Source organism: Triticum urartu, chromosome 2 (genome assembly GCF_003073215.2).
Source record: "Triticum urartu cultivar G1812 chromosome 2, Tu2.1, whole genome shotgun sequence".
Lineage (NCBI taxonomy): Eukaryota > Viridiplantae > Streptophyta > Magnoliopsida > Poales > Poaceae > Triticum > Triticum urartu.
Genome location: NC_053023.1, coordinates 303,651,318 through 303,668,993, shown reverse-complemented (window position 1 = coordinate 303,668,993; position 17,676 = coordinate 303,651,318).

Here is a 17,676-nt window from a genome sequence, read left to right as displayed (position 1 = left end):
GGATTTTGAAAATGTTTAACAGGGTTCACCCGTTAAATTCAGATGTAACTTTTCGAGTAGATGATTTTTCATATAGAAAACTTTTTAATCCGAGATCGTATGCAAAAGTTATGCCCATTTTACAAATTTCAGAGAGATTTTGAAAATAAAGTCGAAATTCTTATTTGTAAATTTTCCCAACAACTAGACCACATATCACATGGGAAACTTATTTTCTTTTATTTTTTTGACATTTCCATCATTTTCTTTTATTTTTTTAAACTGAAAAGGCGGTCCACCGGGGGGGGTGCATTCGGTGGTAGTTTTGGGCCAAGTTAGTAATGGCGCACCGTGGGAGTGGTGCACCATTACTAGTTAAACTAGTAATGGCGCACCACACATACGGTGCGCCATTACTAGTTTTGAAAAAAAACAAATTCTGAATTTTTTTTGAAAAAAACTTAGTAATGGCGCACCAGTTGACAGTGCGCCATTACTAGTTTTAACTAGTAATGGCGCACAGTCCACTGGTGCGCCATTACTAGTTTTGAAAAAATAAATAAAAAAATTTGGAAAAAAATTTGAAAATAATTTACTAGTGGCGCACCGTGGATGTGGTGCGCCATTACTAGTTTAACTAGTAATGGCGCACTATCCACTGGTGCGCCATTACTAGTTTTGAAAAAAAAATGAAAAAAAAAATTTGTTACTAATGGCGCACCGTGGATGTGGTGCGCCATTAGTGTCCCCATTAGTATTTGGACACTAATGACGCACCAACACATGGTGCGCCATTAGTATATACTAATGGCGCACCACATGTCTGGTGCGCCATTAGTGGCCATATCATCTATAGCCCATTTCCTAGTAGTGGAATGATGATGGCGAGAAGTATCACTGCGTCAAGAATTTATAAGAGGTGGTGCAATTCCCATGACATTCTTGATATAAAGATGGTAATACCCCAAGGTAGAACAGAACAAAAACTGGATTGGCATTTTGATCTGTGGAATACAACTACTTTGACCCAATCCTGGATATGGTTGAGGTACTGGAGTTTGTTTCTCCTAGTCATTCTGGACCAGAACGGCTTGACGGACCACAAGAATAATTGCCATCGATGAACATGATTGCACACCTACTCTTGACTATCAATTGATAGATGAGGGTCGGAATAGAGCTGAAAATGGACAACTCAAGGAGCATATAACATTTTGAGTTGTGGATGCATAGATTGGTATGTCGAACTAAGTTCAACAGGTTTCTTCCGGATAACCCATGCAGAGAGATAGAATTGGCAGAGTCACAATATAGAATGAAGAACTCATCAAGAGCACTCTGGCTGTGATCTTTTGGTTCAAAAGAACTTCTGCCGTATTGGCTCATGGTATTGGAAGAACGATATACCACGGAACTTGAGGACTATCACAAGGTTACTAATATCTTAAGGGAACTAGCAAATACTAACAACATGAAGTAGGGTGAATCTGGGGTTCAAAACCCAGGAGTAGAATACCTACTAACTAAATAACATCACGAGATGCTTTCGAGAATGGTGGCCAAAATCATCACACTGGGAACACCAAACATGGCTAGATTACTAACTCTAAGAAACCCTAGTGTCATAATAACAACTCCAACATATATGTCGAGGCAATAGAGTACCTTAACTCACCGATTAGTGTGCTTAATCTGGCCCAAAAATACAACGGGAACATGGAGGAAAGATTTGCAAGTGCGTCGGACTATTTAGAAACCTGGGATGACTCGGATATCATAACAGCTGTAAATGCTCAAAATGATTTGAGACATCCTGCAAAAATGGTGGCATAACCTCTCAATATCACAATATCAACGTTCTGAGGCCAGCTATGAACATATGGAAGTAGTAGGAACGGAACTGAGGCTTGAGCTCAACAATCCTAGGCAACTACGGTTTAGTAACACGTCATCCTGAGAGATAGAAGAGAAGCCTAGTTCTTAACCCCGTAGAAAAGATAAGATGACTCAGATCAGAAGATCATGAGGATAAAGGAGTAAAAAGAGCCATACGTTCCCATCCACAATCAATTCCCATATATAACTAAAGCATTTCTAGACACGACTTCGACCAGCTTGGCTTGGTAATCCTACAGGCAGTCAGGCTCTGATACTAAAGCTGTCGGGACCCTGATTCCAAGTCACATCGATCTAGCCAGTAACACCTCATATCACTTTGCGGCCTCACGCACGGTATTCCCACGGGTGTCGCCTTACCATGGCCCGGGACTGTTTGCGCCTTTCGGCTCACGTATATGATAGTGCCGGTAGCATCCATATCACAGAGAACCCGGGCCGACATGACTAGTCTTGAACCCAAAGTGGCACTAACTTACGGGGACAGGCACACATGAATCAACATCGAGCATGTCGGTCAGCAGCGTATGAATCTGGGCTGTAGCACTGGGCTAACAGGACTCCGGTGAACCGGGCTGTAGCAGGCTAGGTAGGACCCCGGATGTCACCACGTGACATTTCCCCGATGGGACAAACACAGGAACAAAGTGAATCACATGCCGGCCAGTCAAGTGTTCCGGAGCAGTAGTGCTGGGTTAGCGGAACTCCGGTGAACCGGGCAGTAGCGGACTACTATGGCTCATGGGAGCACAAGACTACATTTCCCCATAAGAGAGGCTACCAAGAATAAACAACTAGGTTGTCGGATCCCACACATACCAAGCATTTCAATCATACACACAATATGCTCGATATGTGTAGACACAACATGGCATCACAACAAAACTCTATGACTCAAAGTATTTATTCATTTGGCTCTGAGGAGCGAGATATTACAAACATGGGTCTGAGTACAGACAACTACAAAATGAAGAAGGCTGAGAAGCCTGACTATTTACAAGACCCTCCCAAGGGTACAAGATTGTAGCTGAGGTAACGAGCTAAACGTCGAAGTCCATGCGAAAATACTAGTGAGACTGAAGTCTCTCTGCAAAAACATAAATTAAGCAAATGTGAGTACAAATGTACCCAGCAAGACTTACATCAGAACTTGCTAAATATGCATCAGTATCAATAAAGGGGTGGTGGAGTTTAACTGCAGCAAGCCAGATTTGACTCGGTGGCTATCCTGAACTACGACTGCAAGTAACTCTGTTGAGGTGGCGCACACGAGTCCACATATTCACCATATCAATACACCACTATGGATCCGCTCCCGTCTCCCTACGAGAACGCTATCCATAGCACTCACGCTTATCTTGCGCATTTTAGAGTATCTACTTTCACTTGTCTATGAGCTATGCAAGGGGTCCAAGTTTCCATATCTGAGGAATCCGGCTATTCGAATAGATAATGATAACCCTGCAGGGGTGTACTTCTTCACACACGCTCTCGCCACTTACCACCATGTACACATCGTGTATCTCGACAACCTTCAAGCGGAAGCCTGGCGAGGGAGTCGGCCACGACCTGACTAACCAACAAGTCTCTAGTCCAGGTTTATCGCCTATTCGGGTTCCATCCACAAGGAGATCCGGCCGAGGTGTCTCTCATGGCCCCAAACGATGTGTGCAGGGTTCCCATGCCCACCATCCGGGTGCCACTTGGTACACTGAGCCACTGTGCCTAGTCTGTCCCAAGCCCACATGTACCGGGTGCCACTTGGTAGACTACTAACACTACCTACAAACACCAGAAACTAGTTGCAACTCCTGGATAGAGATCAGGTAGATTAATAGGTCGAGAGGGGCACTTAAGCATTCCAATGCGTGGTAGTAACTGTTCATGGATCATAAACACAGAACTCAATTCCTGAGGACAGCTGCAATGAGATAACCCATCATGTACTCCTACATGGCCTCTCACCACTACCTTTACCAAATCGTGTTCACACACTTAGCTCTCAACAGTAGGACATGTTCACCACATTCCAATTCATCCCCGATGAATCGGACCTGACTCAACTCTAAACAGTAGCAGACATGATAAACAAGCATGAATGAGTAGGCACATCAGGGCTCAAACAACTCCTAGTCATACTAGTGGGTTTCACCTATTTACTGTGGTAATGACATGTCATGCAGAGGAAAGAGGTTCAACTACCGCAGCATGTAACAGTTGCATCGCTGTTTCCTATTGTATTAAAATAGAGCAGGAGCGAGATAGTGGGATTGTATCGGAATGAACAAGGGGTTTTTGCTTGCCTGGCACTTCTGAAGATGATATAGCTCTTCATCTCGGTGTCATTGATCACATCGTCGAAACATACGTCTACCGAGGGGGAACAATCACCGTCAAACACAAAAAGAATACAATCATTGCAAATTTGTTTTAATTTTGTTAGGGATGACTGGCACCGAGCCAGGTGGGCTGGGCCAGCACTGGTGAGGCCCAGGTAAGCATCCCTCCCTCTCTGTTTTCTATTTTTGTTCTGTTTTTCTATTTTGCAGATTTGTTTTAATTTGGTTTTTCAAACCAAATCACTTTTAAAAATTCTAAAAATAGTTATGTGCACTAAAATAGTTTTTCCAAACGCCCTCAACTAATTCCAGAATTGTTGGGGCATTTAAAAATATTAATAGTATTTTAATGCTCCAATTCAAATACGGTATGAATTAATTCAAAAATCCAGAATGGCCTAAAAATATGTTCATCATTTTTGCAGAGGTTTTCACCTTTATCGAAAATCATGAACATTTTCAAGGGCATTTTGGGTTCATTGAAGAATGATTTTATGTTGAACCTATTTGATTTGATCTGGTGCTTGGGTTTGATCAATCCCCATTTCAGATTCAAAAGAATTTAAACATGATGCAACACATGACTAGCTAGCTCAGAGCAAACCAGAACTAGGGATGTGACAACTCACCCCTACTAAAATAAGCATCTCGCCTCGAGATTCAAGACGTGAGGTAAGAAGACAGAGGGGTCACAGAGCTAACACGATCTTCATGATCCGATTTTCCCTTCTCGAAGATGTTGATTCATTTCTCCAATTGATCTTGACGTCTTTGCTTTTGAAATCTTCTTCCAACATGGTGACGACAGAAGGAAACTCAACAGGAATCGATCTTCTTGAAGATCGAGCAACACGAAATCAACTCATGAAGTGAGACGTTGGAAACATCTCTTGAACTGAGGCACAAAACACACATCAAGACGGATGGAGAGAAACTGATAACAAGGTTCAATTTGGTAGGCAACATTTCCATGCTTAAGAAGGTGGTGGATGCGTTTCAAGTAGCGAGGAGTTAAGTTTCCCTTCATGTCAAACGGGGCACCTTAGAGGAGGGGACTCGTAGAGTTATTCCCTTAGGTGGCAAAAGAATTACTTTTGATCCATAGATCATTGAAACTCTTCATACCAGCCTGAGGCAATTCTTAGTGGAACGTTTGAAGGAGTTCGAAAGATTGACATACTCGGGCTAGGTGGACGTTGTGGACTACCTTGTTGAAGACAACATAATGGATGTATTTTGCTTATCATCGGAGATGGATGGGACCCATGGTAAGCCCACTTTTGAGGATGATCCTGGACAACAATTACTGAGGTGCAAGCTGGGAATAAAATGCAAATGCTGGGAATGATCCTGGTAACTGGGGGAAAACTCAACAGTCAAGAGTGTTTCCAACGTTTGAATGGTTATAGAATCATCGAGGAAACTGTGATCATAAGGATCCCTAAGGAACAACTTCTAGAATAAGTCGCACGAAATCCTCATGGAGAGATGGTCAAAGATACTACAATGGCAGATCTTCCGGCTAGGTATGTCAGCCAGAACATCAACCTTGTCGGGACTTACATCATAGATCCTGGAAAAAGTTCCAACCATCATATCTGCCTGAGATTCAGATCTGGTTGGTGTCAGGATATTCCATACTTATCTAGTCTAGAGAGAAAAATGAAAGTTTGCAACACAAGTCGACGAGATGACGTTGCAGGATTCTCAGGAAATGGACTACATGGTAAGCTCCAAAACATGAGCCGGTTCTGCTACAAACATGTGAACACGCTGTCCCAGACAAGCATGACAATGTAGTAGTCTTACAACAAAACACTACCGAGTTCAAGTGGGGAACCATCATCGTGGATAACGAAGTCCTTGCATAAGTCATATGATTAGCTCTTATGAAGGAACTTCTTCTCCTTGAACAAATCAGTTAGTGGCTTGGTGTACTAGGAGATACATATGGAATGGAGGTAGAGAGCCTATCAAACCACACCTGGAAACTTAGTATCTGCAACAAAGTGTTTAGTAGCAAAGTAATATGATAGTGGTGGTAACGGTAACAAAGTAAAGACAGCAAAAGTAATGTTTTTGGTATTTTTGTAGTGATTGTAACAGTAGAAACAGAAAAGTAAATAAGTGTAAACCAGTATATGGAAAACTCGTAGGCACTAGATCAAGGATGGAGAATTATGTCGGATGTGGTTCATCATGTAACAGTCATAACATAGGGTGACACGGAACTAGCTCCAGTTCATCAATGTAATGTAGGCATGTATTCCATAAATAGTCATACATGCTTATGGAAAAGAACTTGCATGACATCTTTTGTCCTACCCTCCCGTGGCAGCGGGGTCCTATTGGAAACTAAGGGATATTAAGGCCTCCTTTTAATAGAGAACCGGAACAAAGCATGAACACATAGTGAATACATGAACTCCTCAAACTATGGTCATCACCGGGAGTGGTCCCGATTATTGTCACTTCGGGGTTGCCGGATCATAACACATAGTAGGTGACTATAGACTTGCAAGATAGGATCTAGAACTCACATATATTCATGAAAACATAATAGGTTTAGATCTGAAATCATGGCAGTCGGGCCCTAGTGACAAGCATTAAGCATAGCAATGTCATAGCAACATCAATCTCAAAACATAGTGGATACTAGGGATCAAACCCTAACAAAATTAACTCGATTACATGATAAATCTCATCCAACCCATCACCATCCAGCAAGACTACGATGCAATTACTCACGCACGGCGGTGAGCATCATGAAATTGGTGATGGAGGATGGTTGATGATGACGACGGCGACGAATCCCCCTCTCCGGAGCCCCGAACGGACTCCAGATCAGCCCTCCCGAGAGAGATTAGGGCTAGGCAGCAGCTCCGTATTATAAAACGCGATGAAACTTTCTCTCTAAATTTTTTTCTCCTCGAAAGCCAATATATGGAGTTGGAGTTGGCATCGGAGGGCCACCAGGGGGCCCACGAGGTAGGGGGCGCGCCCAGGGGGGAGGGGTGCGCGCCCCACCCTCGTGGACAGAGTATGGGCCCCCTGGTCTTCATCTTTGGCGAGGATTTTTTATTATTTATTCTAAGATATTCCGTGGAGTTTTAGGTCATTCCGAGAACTTCTGTTTTCTGCACATAAAACAACACCCTGGCAATTCTGCTGAAAACAGCGTCAGTTTGGGTTAGTTCCATTCAAATCATACAAGTTAGAGTCCAAAACAAGGGCAAAAGTGTTTGGAAAAGTAGATACGACGGAGACGTATCAACTCCCCAAGCTTAAACCCTTGCTTGTCCTCAAGCAATTCAGTTGAAAAACTGAAAGAGAAAAAGAAAAACTTTTACAAACTTTGTTTGCTCTTGTTGTTGTAAACATGAAAAGCCAGCATTCAAGTTTCAGCAATTATTATGAACTAACCATACTCACAATAACACGTAGGTCTCACAATTACTCATATCAATAGCATAATCAGCTAGCGAGCCATAATAATAAAACTCGGATGACAACACTTTCTCTAAATAATCATAACATGATATAACAAAATGGTATCTCGCTAGCCCTTTCTGAGACCGCAAAACATAAATGCCGAGCACCTTTAAAGATCAAGGACTGACTAAACATTGTAATTCATGGTAAAAGAGATCCAGTTAAGTCATACCCAATATAAACCAATCATAATGAATGCAAACGACAGTGTGCTCTCCAGCGGGAGCTTTTTAATAAGAAGGGTGATGACTCAACATAAAAGTAAATAGATAGGCCCTTCGCAGAGGGAAGCAGGGATTTGTAGAGGTGCCAGAGCTCGATTTTTGAAATAGAGATAAATAATATTTTGAGCAGCATACTTACACTGTCAACGTAACAACTATGAGATGGCTGTATCTTCCATACTACATTCATTATAGGCAGTTCCCAAACAGAATGGTAAAGGTTTATACTCCCCCTCCTCCACAAGCATCAATCCATGGCTTGCTCGAAACAACGAGTGCCTCCAACATTCAACGGGTCCTAGGGGGAGTTTTGTTTAATTATTTTGATTTGCTTTGATCTTTTTGGATCATGGGACTGGGCATCCCGATTACCGACCCTTTCTCGTGAATGAGGAGCGGAGTCCACTCCTCTTGAGAATAACCCACCTAGCATGGAAGATATAGGCAGCCATAGTTGCACATGAGCTGCTCGAGCATACAAAATAGAATTTCATTGGAAGGTTTGGAGTTTGGCACATACAAATTTGCTTGGAACGGTAGGTAGATACCGCATATAGGAAGGTATAGTAGACTCATATGGAACAACTTTGGGGTTTAAGGAGTTTGGATGCACAAGCAGTATTCCCGCTTAGTACAGGTGAAGACTAGCAAAAGACTGGGAAGCGACCAACTGAGAGAGCGACAACAGTCATAAACATGCATTAAAATTAATTCACACTGAATATAAGCATGAGTAGGATATAATCCACCATGAACATAAATATCATGAAGGCTATGTTGATTTGATTCAACTACATGCGTGAACATGTGCCAAGTCGAGTCACTCAATTCATTTAAAGGAGGATACCATCCTATCATACCACATCATAATCATCTCAATAGCATGTTGGCACGCAAGGTTAACCATTATAACTCATAGCTAATCAAGCATGGCACAAGCAACTATAATCTCTAAATGTCATTGCAAATATGTTTACTTCACAATAGCTGAATTAGGAATGATGAATCATCATATTTACAAAAACAAGAGAGGTCGAGTTCATACCAGCTTTTCTCATCCCAATGAGTCCATATATCATCATTATTACCTTTCACTTGCACGACCGAACGGTGTGTATAATAATAAGAGTGCACATGCATTGGATGTAACACCCTCGATGCGGCTATATCTCCCACGTGTCGAAGCACGACTTAGAGGCATAACCGCATTGAAAGCAATGTCGCAAGAGAGGTAATCTTCACACAACCCATGTAATACATAAGGGAAAGGGATCAGAAAATACAATTGCAAGCATGTGAACATGGCAAAAACATAATCAGATCACAGACTTTGAGAAAAACTGGAGCATGCAAAACAGATTTCAAGTAGGCATGTTTACGAGCTCGATGCACTCACTACAGAGCAAGGCATGACAATATAAGCATACACCCATCAGGAACACACATTATACAAGCTAGACATGGCTCGAACAATAACATAGCATGCACGGATCAACTACAACACCCTTGGCAAAATCGCTAACAAGTAGACAATCTGCCCAGATTCACGAAATAGCAAAAGCAGAGCTCGATTGACTCAAGCTAGGGTGCTCCATAAATGCAAACAAAGACATGGATGGATAGAGCACTACAAGATTAACAAAACAACCTTACTGATCATCCTCAAAAAAGGCACGGATCACTAGGAAATAACATGAACATATGGCATCATGAAATGAACAGATCAAGGACTTAGTGGAAATGCTAAGTCCCTAAAATCAGCATTACCAAGTGCCTCACTTTGCAAGCTTGTGCTAGTGACCACACACATCACAAAAATACATGGGTTGCACCTCTGGATGGATGGCAAAACATATAACAAAACACATGTAGAGCTCATGGGCATATCATGCACACAATAATCATGGCAAAAAATGACAAATATCTAAATGGAGCAGCAGATCTGACAAATAACTCAAGTAGAACTCTTCTAACAACATTTCGGGCATCAAGATGAGCCCAAATGAAAATGACGCAATGGAATGAAATGATGTACTCTCTGAGATGAACATTTTGATATGCTATATGCCCAAAACGGAGCTACGGATGCCGAGTTACGACATGATGAACAAGGGCATATGGATCTGGGAATTTCGGGGACTTAGTGAAATTGTACCTCCGCGAAAGTCAACGCGGGACGGAGGGATCCGGGACGGAGCGGTGTAGATCTGAGATAGGACGTTTGGTTCGGAGACGATGGAGATGGGCGGAATTTGAGCTTGGGGCGGCGCCGGTCGAGGCAAGGCGGAGGAGGCGGTGTAGGTGGCCGGATCCGGCGGCCGGCGGCGTGCATGCGCGGTGGCGGGGTCCTCCAAGGCGGGGCGAGGCGGGCGCGCCGGCGAGTCCGGCGACGAGCCGTGGCGGCTCGCGGTGCCAGGAGGAGGCGCACGGCGGCTTTCTCCGGCGAAAGGCGGCGGCGCGCAGCACTCGGGCGGCGGCGCGGGGCGCGGTCGGGCCGGGCGGGCCGGCTGTGGGCCCGCAGGGCCGCGGCGGCGCGGGGGAGAGAGAGGAGGCGTGGTGGCAGGCACGTGGCGCGCGGGGGTTGGAGGAGAGCAGCAGTGGGGCGACGTGGCGCGATGCGATTGGCCGGGTGACGTGGCGGCGGCGCGGACATGTCCGGCGACCGGATGGACATGTCCGGCGATGCGAGAGGAGCGGGGCTAGGGTTCATCTGCGAAAATATCTGGGATGGCCACATATATATAGGTACAGGGAGTTAGGAGAGTCCAAATGAGGTGCGGTTTTCGGCCACGCGATCATGATCGAACGCTCTAGAAGATAGAATAGGTTTAGGTGGGTTTTGGGCCAAATTGGAAGGGTGTTGGGCTGCAACACACACGAGGCCTTTTCGGTCCCTCGGTTAACCGTTGGAGCATCAAACGAAGTCCAAATGGTACGAAACTTGACAGGCGGTCTACCGGTAGTAAACCAAGGCTGCTTGGCAAGTCTCGGTCCAATCCGGAAATGTTTAATCTCCACACACGAGAAGAAGATAGAAATGACCACCGGAGGAGAACGAAGCGCCGGAATGCAAAACTGACAACGGGGAAAATGCTCGGATGCATGAGACGAACACGTATGCAAATGAAATGCACATGATGACATGATATGCAATGCATGACACGCAAGCAATGACAAGGCAACAACAGCGAATAACTGGACGACACCTGGCACATCGGTCTCGGGGCGTTACAACACTCCACCACTACGAGAGGATCTCGTCCCGAGATCTAGAATGGCACCGGAGGGACAACGGAAGAGAAAGAGAAGAGGTAAAACTAAGTTGCTTCATTGACAAATGAGTGAAACCACGAACCTTGAAGAGGTTAAGCAAATACGAGAAAAGAATACAACGGAGATGAACAAAATTGAAAACACACCGATAGAAAGGAGGAACAAAGAAGAACAAATTCGTATAGCGCTCTGGTTGGAAAGAGATGCAAGACTTGATAAGATGAAAAGAACTTGATCTTGACAAGAACAAAAATAAAAAATAGAAGAGAGCCACATCAAAATGCTTCCGGAAGAAAAGAGAGAATGGAAAGGAGTGAACAAAGTAGAAAACAATATCTTGGCAGAGCACGCTTACAACAAAGGCTAGAATGGAGTTGTTGGAAAACCAACAACGAAAAGAATAATCTTGATATGGTCTTATGAAATACATCTCAAAATTATGAGGTGACAATCTGCCACTCACGAGAAAGAATTGTATTTATTTGAACAAGGAGACGAGAAAGTATTTCGCCGGGAGGATAACGAAGAGCTTGGATCATTTATGAGCACCATAGATAGCAACAGTCCTTAGGGATGGCTTTATGTGAAATATAACCCAAGACAATTCCAATGAATAGGTTGATGGATTTAAAATATCCCAATCTTGACAGCATGTGAATCATGAAAACATGAACTCAAATTATCAAGAATGACATAATACCACCTCCAATGATACGATAGACAGAAATGCACTCCGGATTACAATATGAAGAAAGCTTGAGTTTCTTAGAAAAGAATCTCGATGAACACTTCGAGAAGGAATATAAATCCTTGATGAACCATCATGTAGAACTTTCATGAGAACTCCGGAAATAAAATAAATGATCAATCGAAATGGAGGATGAAAAGAATAAGGTTGAAGCCTTGCAATGATTTAAATGGATCTCGCGATGAAATAATTGACAGAACTTGGAACTCCAGGAAAGAAAGAAGAGCACTTGAAACCCAGAATAAGTATAATGAACCACTCCGGAAAAACAGGAATTGAACAAACTCGATGAAACAAGAATAAGAATTATATTATGCTCGTCCTTCATCAATTAAATTGATGACAAACAATGGATTTGGCACACTACTTATTCTCGTAGAAAGGATTAAGAGAGATATAGCGCAAACTTGAGAAGGTATTGAACGAACCACCGGAAGGGTTGAAACAACGAATAAATTGATATGGTGACCAAGGAAGAGAACTCTTGAATGGACCACCGTAAGAATTGAAAATGATCGAAGTAGGGGTGCATCACCGGTAAGAATTAGCAAATGAACGATGGTGCTTGAGACAAACTAGATACATGAGAACGAAGAGATCAAGAACTGATTAGAGGATATTTGATTGATGCACCGGCAAGATAGGAGAATGATAACTGACAGCTGAGAATGAATAAACCTGAATTGATGGACTCCGGAAGACAAACTAAGAAGACTCTTGAATTACTCCGGATAGGTGAAAAGAATTCTCACGATCAAAACAATTACGAGAGGATGGTAACAAGCTAGAATCAAGAATCTTGAAGAGAATGGAGCAAGATTAAAGAGAAACTCTTCTTCGGTCTTCAAAATCCGAGAATGACGACGAGAAACATCACCAAGAATTATTTAGACACTCTGGAAGAATCAAAATGAAGAGGTTGAGCCAACGATGAAAAGAATTGTGAAAGATCTAGGAGATGGCATTTGACTGATGATAACTTATTCTTACGTCAAACTTTAAAAGGAATTTAGGATAGCTCCGGGAAAATAAGAAGAGTCAGGTAAGATCCTGGGAAAAGACCTGTGGGTTAGGGCCCACTCAAAAGAAACACCGTTGAAATGATTTAAAAGAGAGGTTGCACCTGTTGAATTAAATGACTTGAATGAGATAACATCCTCGAAAGATCTTGAAAGAATCTTGAATGACAAGACGAGCCTTTTGAGAAAATTTGAGCATGCCGGAATAAATGAATAGCGAGAAGAAAATTATTATGAAGTACACCAGTATGAGAAGGCATTGAAATGAGGAAAAGGGTAAGGTCAACAAAGCTTGACTTGAAACCACCGGAGAAGATAAAAGAAACGAAGAATGATGAACTAGAAGCTCCGTTAGAATCTTCATGAGAATCACCGGATAAGAATATTGACAGGAAAGGATGGAGAGACTTCACAAGAATGAAAGATACTTGATTAAGACATCTGAGTCCTTAAAGAAAACAAAGGGAGGGAGGGTGGGAAAAACAAAGGCAACTTGGAGACGGAAGAAACAAACAACGTCGAGAAGAAACTGATACTTGATCTTGCGGATGTCGAAATGATCGGACCCACTTGAAGAGAAGCACACCGGTTAAAAAGGATTGGCAAAAACAATCTTGATGAACAGGAAGGATTGGTATTCACATCGAAGTATGAGAACACCGTTTCGGAAAGGTATGGAATCAACACTTGACTTTGAAGCAACTCGAATACCACAACTCAAAACAAAACAAAGGATTGGCCTGTAGAATAAGCCGGAACAAACATATGATAGAGATTTCGTCCGACGTTTTCGTGGTGGGGCCTACACGGGCTCGACCGTATAGCACCATCATGTACAAGGCAGTGCACATGACATATGAAGCGTCCCCGAGTCGGCATAGCCAAGGACTCTTTAAGACACAACGAGACCACTGTAAAACCAACCATGAATAGGCGGACCACTAGACGTCGAACCCCAATTTCATATCATACATCTGTCAGAAAGATATTCTAAGAGCTACTTGAATTCCCACTTATGAAACTCCCAAAACTTTCCGGTTATTCAATCAGGTGTTGGGGATACAGGGGAAGCATAATATCTCACCCAAAACTAGCAAATCCTACATCCAGCTGTATCCATCCTTCAACACATAACCAAGAAACCTTCGGAAACCATCTACCTCAACCTTCGAAAAGCATCCGTTATACAAGTTATGGCGATACTCCCGAACTCCCGCCCCAGTACTGGGTGGCGTCGAGGTTATCTCACCAACGAACTGCATAAAAGAGATTTTCGATGTCGGCGTACTAAACTCAGGTATTCCAGAACTGCAACCATAAAATTGTGACGACAACACCTCAGAGCTCAACTCCCCGGGACACCTCCACAAAACCCCTGACAGGAGGCACCAAGACAATGTTCTCGTCACAAAACCATCGGAATGATTCCAAGATACCCGCGTGATCCTAAAAAAAATTTAGTGAAATTTGAGAAGAGAAGAGTCAAAACTCTACGTCAGGATGCCTTACCAGAGCGATGAAGAGACTGGGGAGTAAAAAGAATTCCTAACTCTCCGATATATATAATTCCTAAATGACTGTAACACCCTCGATGCGGCTATAGCTCCCACGTGTCGAGGCACGACTTAGAGACATAACCGCATTGAAAGCAATGTCGCAAGTCAGGCAATCATTACAACATCCCATGTAATACATAATAAAACGGGGGAGATAACATAGTTGGCTTACACTCGCCACGTCACATCAGAGTACATAAATAACATTCATCATACAAATCACTCATGGCCCGACTACGGCGCCAAAATAGAAAAGACCCCCAACATGCGACAAGGCCCTGAATCGATAACCCCAACTAGGCACCACTACTGATCGTCGGGAAAGGAAACATAATAATGCTGAGAGTCCTCATCGAACTCCCACTTGAGCTCGTACTCGTCACCTGGAGCGGAATCACCTGGACCTGCATCTGGAGTTGTAGTATCTGTGAGCCACGGGGACTCAGCAATCTCACACCCACGCTATCAAGACTATTTAAGCTTATAGGACAGGATAAGGCACGTATATGTGGAGCTGCAGCAGGCGACTAGCATATATGGTGGCTAACTTATTCGCAAAGGAGAGCGAGAAGAGGGGGCAAAGCACGAGCGAGAAACTAGAAGGAACAACCTGCGCAAGCATTACTCCAACACCGTGTCCACTTCCCGGACTCCGCCGAGAAGAGGCCATCATGGCAACACACTCAGTTGATTCATTTTAATTAATTAAGATTCAAGTTATCTACAACCGGACATTAACAAATTCCCATCTGCCCATAACCGCGGGCACGGCTTTCGAAAGTTCAATCCCTGCAGGGGAGTCCCAACTTAGCCCATGACAAGCTCTCATGGTCAACAAAGGAAAAGACCACCTCCCAAGACGTTCCGATCAGACTCGGTATCTCGGTAACTCAAGACACTTCGACAGGTTAAAACAAGACCAGCAACACCGCCCGAATGTGCCGACAAATCCCGATAGGAGCTGCACATATCTCTTTCTCAGGGCACACTCAGATGAGACTAGCTACGAGTAAAACCAACCCTCAAGTTTCCCCGAGGTGGCCCCGCAGGCAGCTCAGTTCGGACCAACACTCAGAGGGAGCACTGGCCTGTGGGGGGCTAAAATACGATGACCCTTGAGTCTGCAGAACCCAAGGGAAAGAAAAGGCTAGGTGGCAAATGGTAAAACCAAGGTTGGGCATTGCTGGAAAAGCTTTAATCAAGGCGAAATATCAAGGGGTTCCCATAATAACCCAACCGCGTAAGGAACGCAAAATCCGGGAACATAACACCGATATGACGGAAACTAGGGCGGCAAGAGTGGAACAAAACACTAGGCGAGAGGCCGAGCCTTCCACCCTTTACCAAGTATATAGATGCATTAAGATAACATAGCAATATAGTGATATCCCAACAAGCAAATAAAAGATGTTCCAATATGAACGGCTCCAATCTTCACCTGCAACTAGCAACGCTATAAGAGGGGCTGAGAAAAGCGGTAACATAGCCAATCAACAGTTTGCTAGGACAATGGTAGGTTAGAGGTTCAATCATGCAATTGGGAGGCTGACAAGCAAAAGTTAGGCATCGTAGCATTGGCATAGCAAGAGCGAGCAAACTAGCATAGCAAAGATAGTAGTGATTTCGAGGGTATGATCATCTTGCCTGCACAGTTGTCAGACCTGACTGGATCCTCACAAGCAAACTCAACGGGCTCCTCGGTAGCTAACTCGTCTCCCGGCTCTACCCAAACAAGACAAACAAGCAACAAGGATACAATCAACCACGTGCAAGACCAAGCAATACGATGAAATGATGATATGCTATGCGGGATGCGATGCGGGAGGCAAAATGGAAGATATGACAGGAAATGCATGAACCTCGCCTCAACTTGGAATTCCAAGGGTGCCACTGGATAGAGGGGATGAAATCGCTTGAAAACGGTATAAAGATCATTGGAATCGGAGCTACGGTTTGGAAATGGCAAGCGTTTTAAGATATGACACCGGTCTGCGATTACAGCAAGTAGGCATCTAAATGCAACGAAATGAACATGCTACAGCCACCAAACATGAAAAAAACATACATGGAAGTGATGTACACAAGATGGTTAACAAAACACTAGCACTGAGCCATAGGCAAATTCATCCATTAAGAGGTTCAAACAAGCATGGCAAGAATGAATAAGCAAAACAGATTCCAGACTTAGTGAAATTAACACTAGCCTGAAATTTCAGATCACGATGCTCTCTTTGGAGTAGCAAAACAACATGATAAATGACCTGAACATGACAAGTAAGAACATGGCATGGAGCTACTCAACAAGATTAACAAAACACCCAAAGTGACATGGGGCCAAAAGGGTTCACAAAATACTCGACCGAGCTCACGAACATAGCTCGAACACAATCAGTTTTCAGACTTAGTGAAAACTGAGACATGCAGAAATTTAACTCACGAAGGCATGTAAACGAGCTCGATGCACTCACTACGGTGCAAGTCATGGCAAGGAAAGCATATATACAGAAAGAAGACACAATATGCTAGCTACACATGGCAAGAACAAAGGCATAGCATGCATGGAACACTAACGGTAGCATCGGCAAAATCGCAAACAAGTTGACGATCTGCCCAGATTAATAACGAAGCTAAAGTTGAGCTCGATTGAGTCAACCTAGAGCACTCCACATATGCAAACAAAGACATGGATGGATAGAGCATAACATAAATACCAAAACTCCCTTACTGATCATCCTCAAAAGTGGCATGGATCACTAGGAAACAAGCTGGACATATAGCATCACGAACTAAAATATCCCATACTTAGTGAAAATCACTAAGTCCCTGAAATCAGCAATCTCAGGTACCTCTCTTCGCAAGTTTGCTCAAGACAACACACACATCCTAAAAATGCATGGTTGAAACCTCTGGAAAGAAGACAAAATTCTTAACAATTCATCTGAAAGGGGCACAGGCATATCATGCACGGATTAAACATGGCAAAAATGACAAAAGTGCATGATGAACTAACGGATCTGCAATTTAACTCACGAAGCCTCCTTCTAACAGCATTTTGGGCAACAAGATGACCTCAAATGCAAATGATGCAATGGAATGAAATGATGTACATGTCGAGGCGAAGATTTTGATATATCATACGCCCAAAACGGA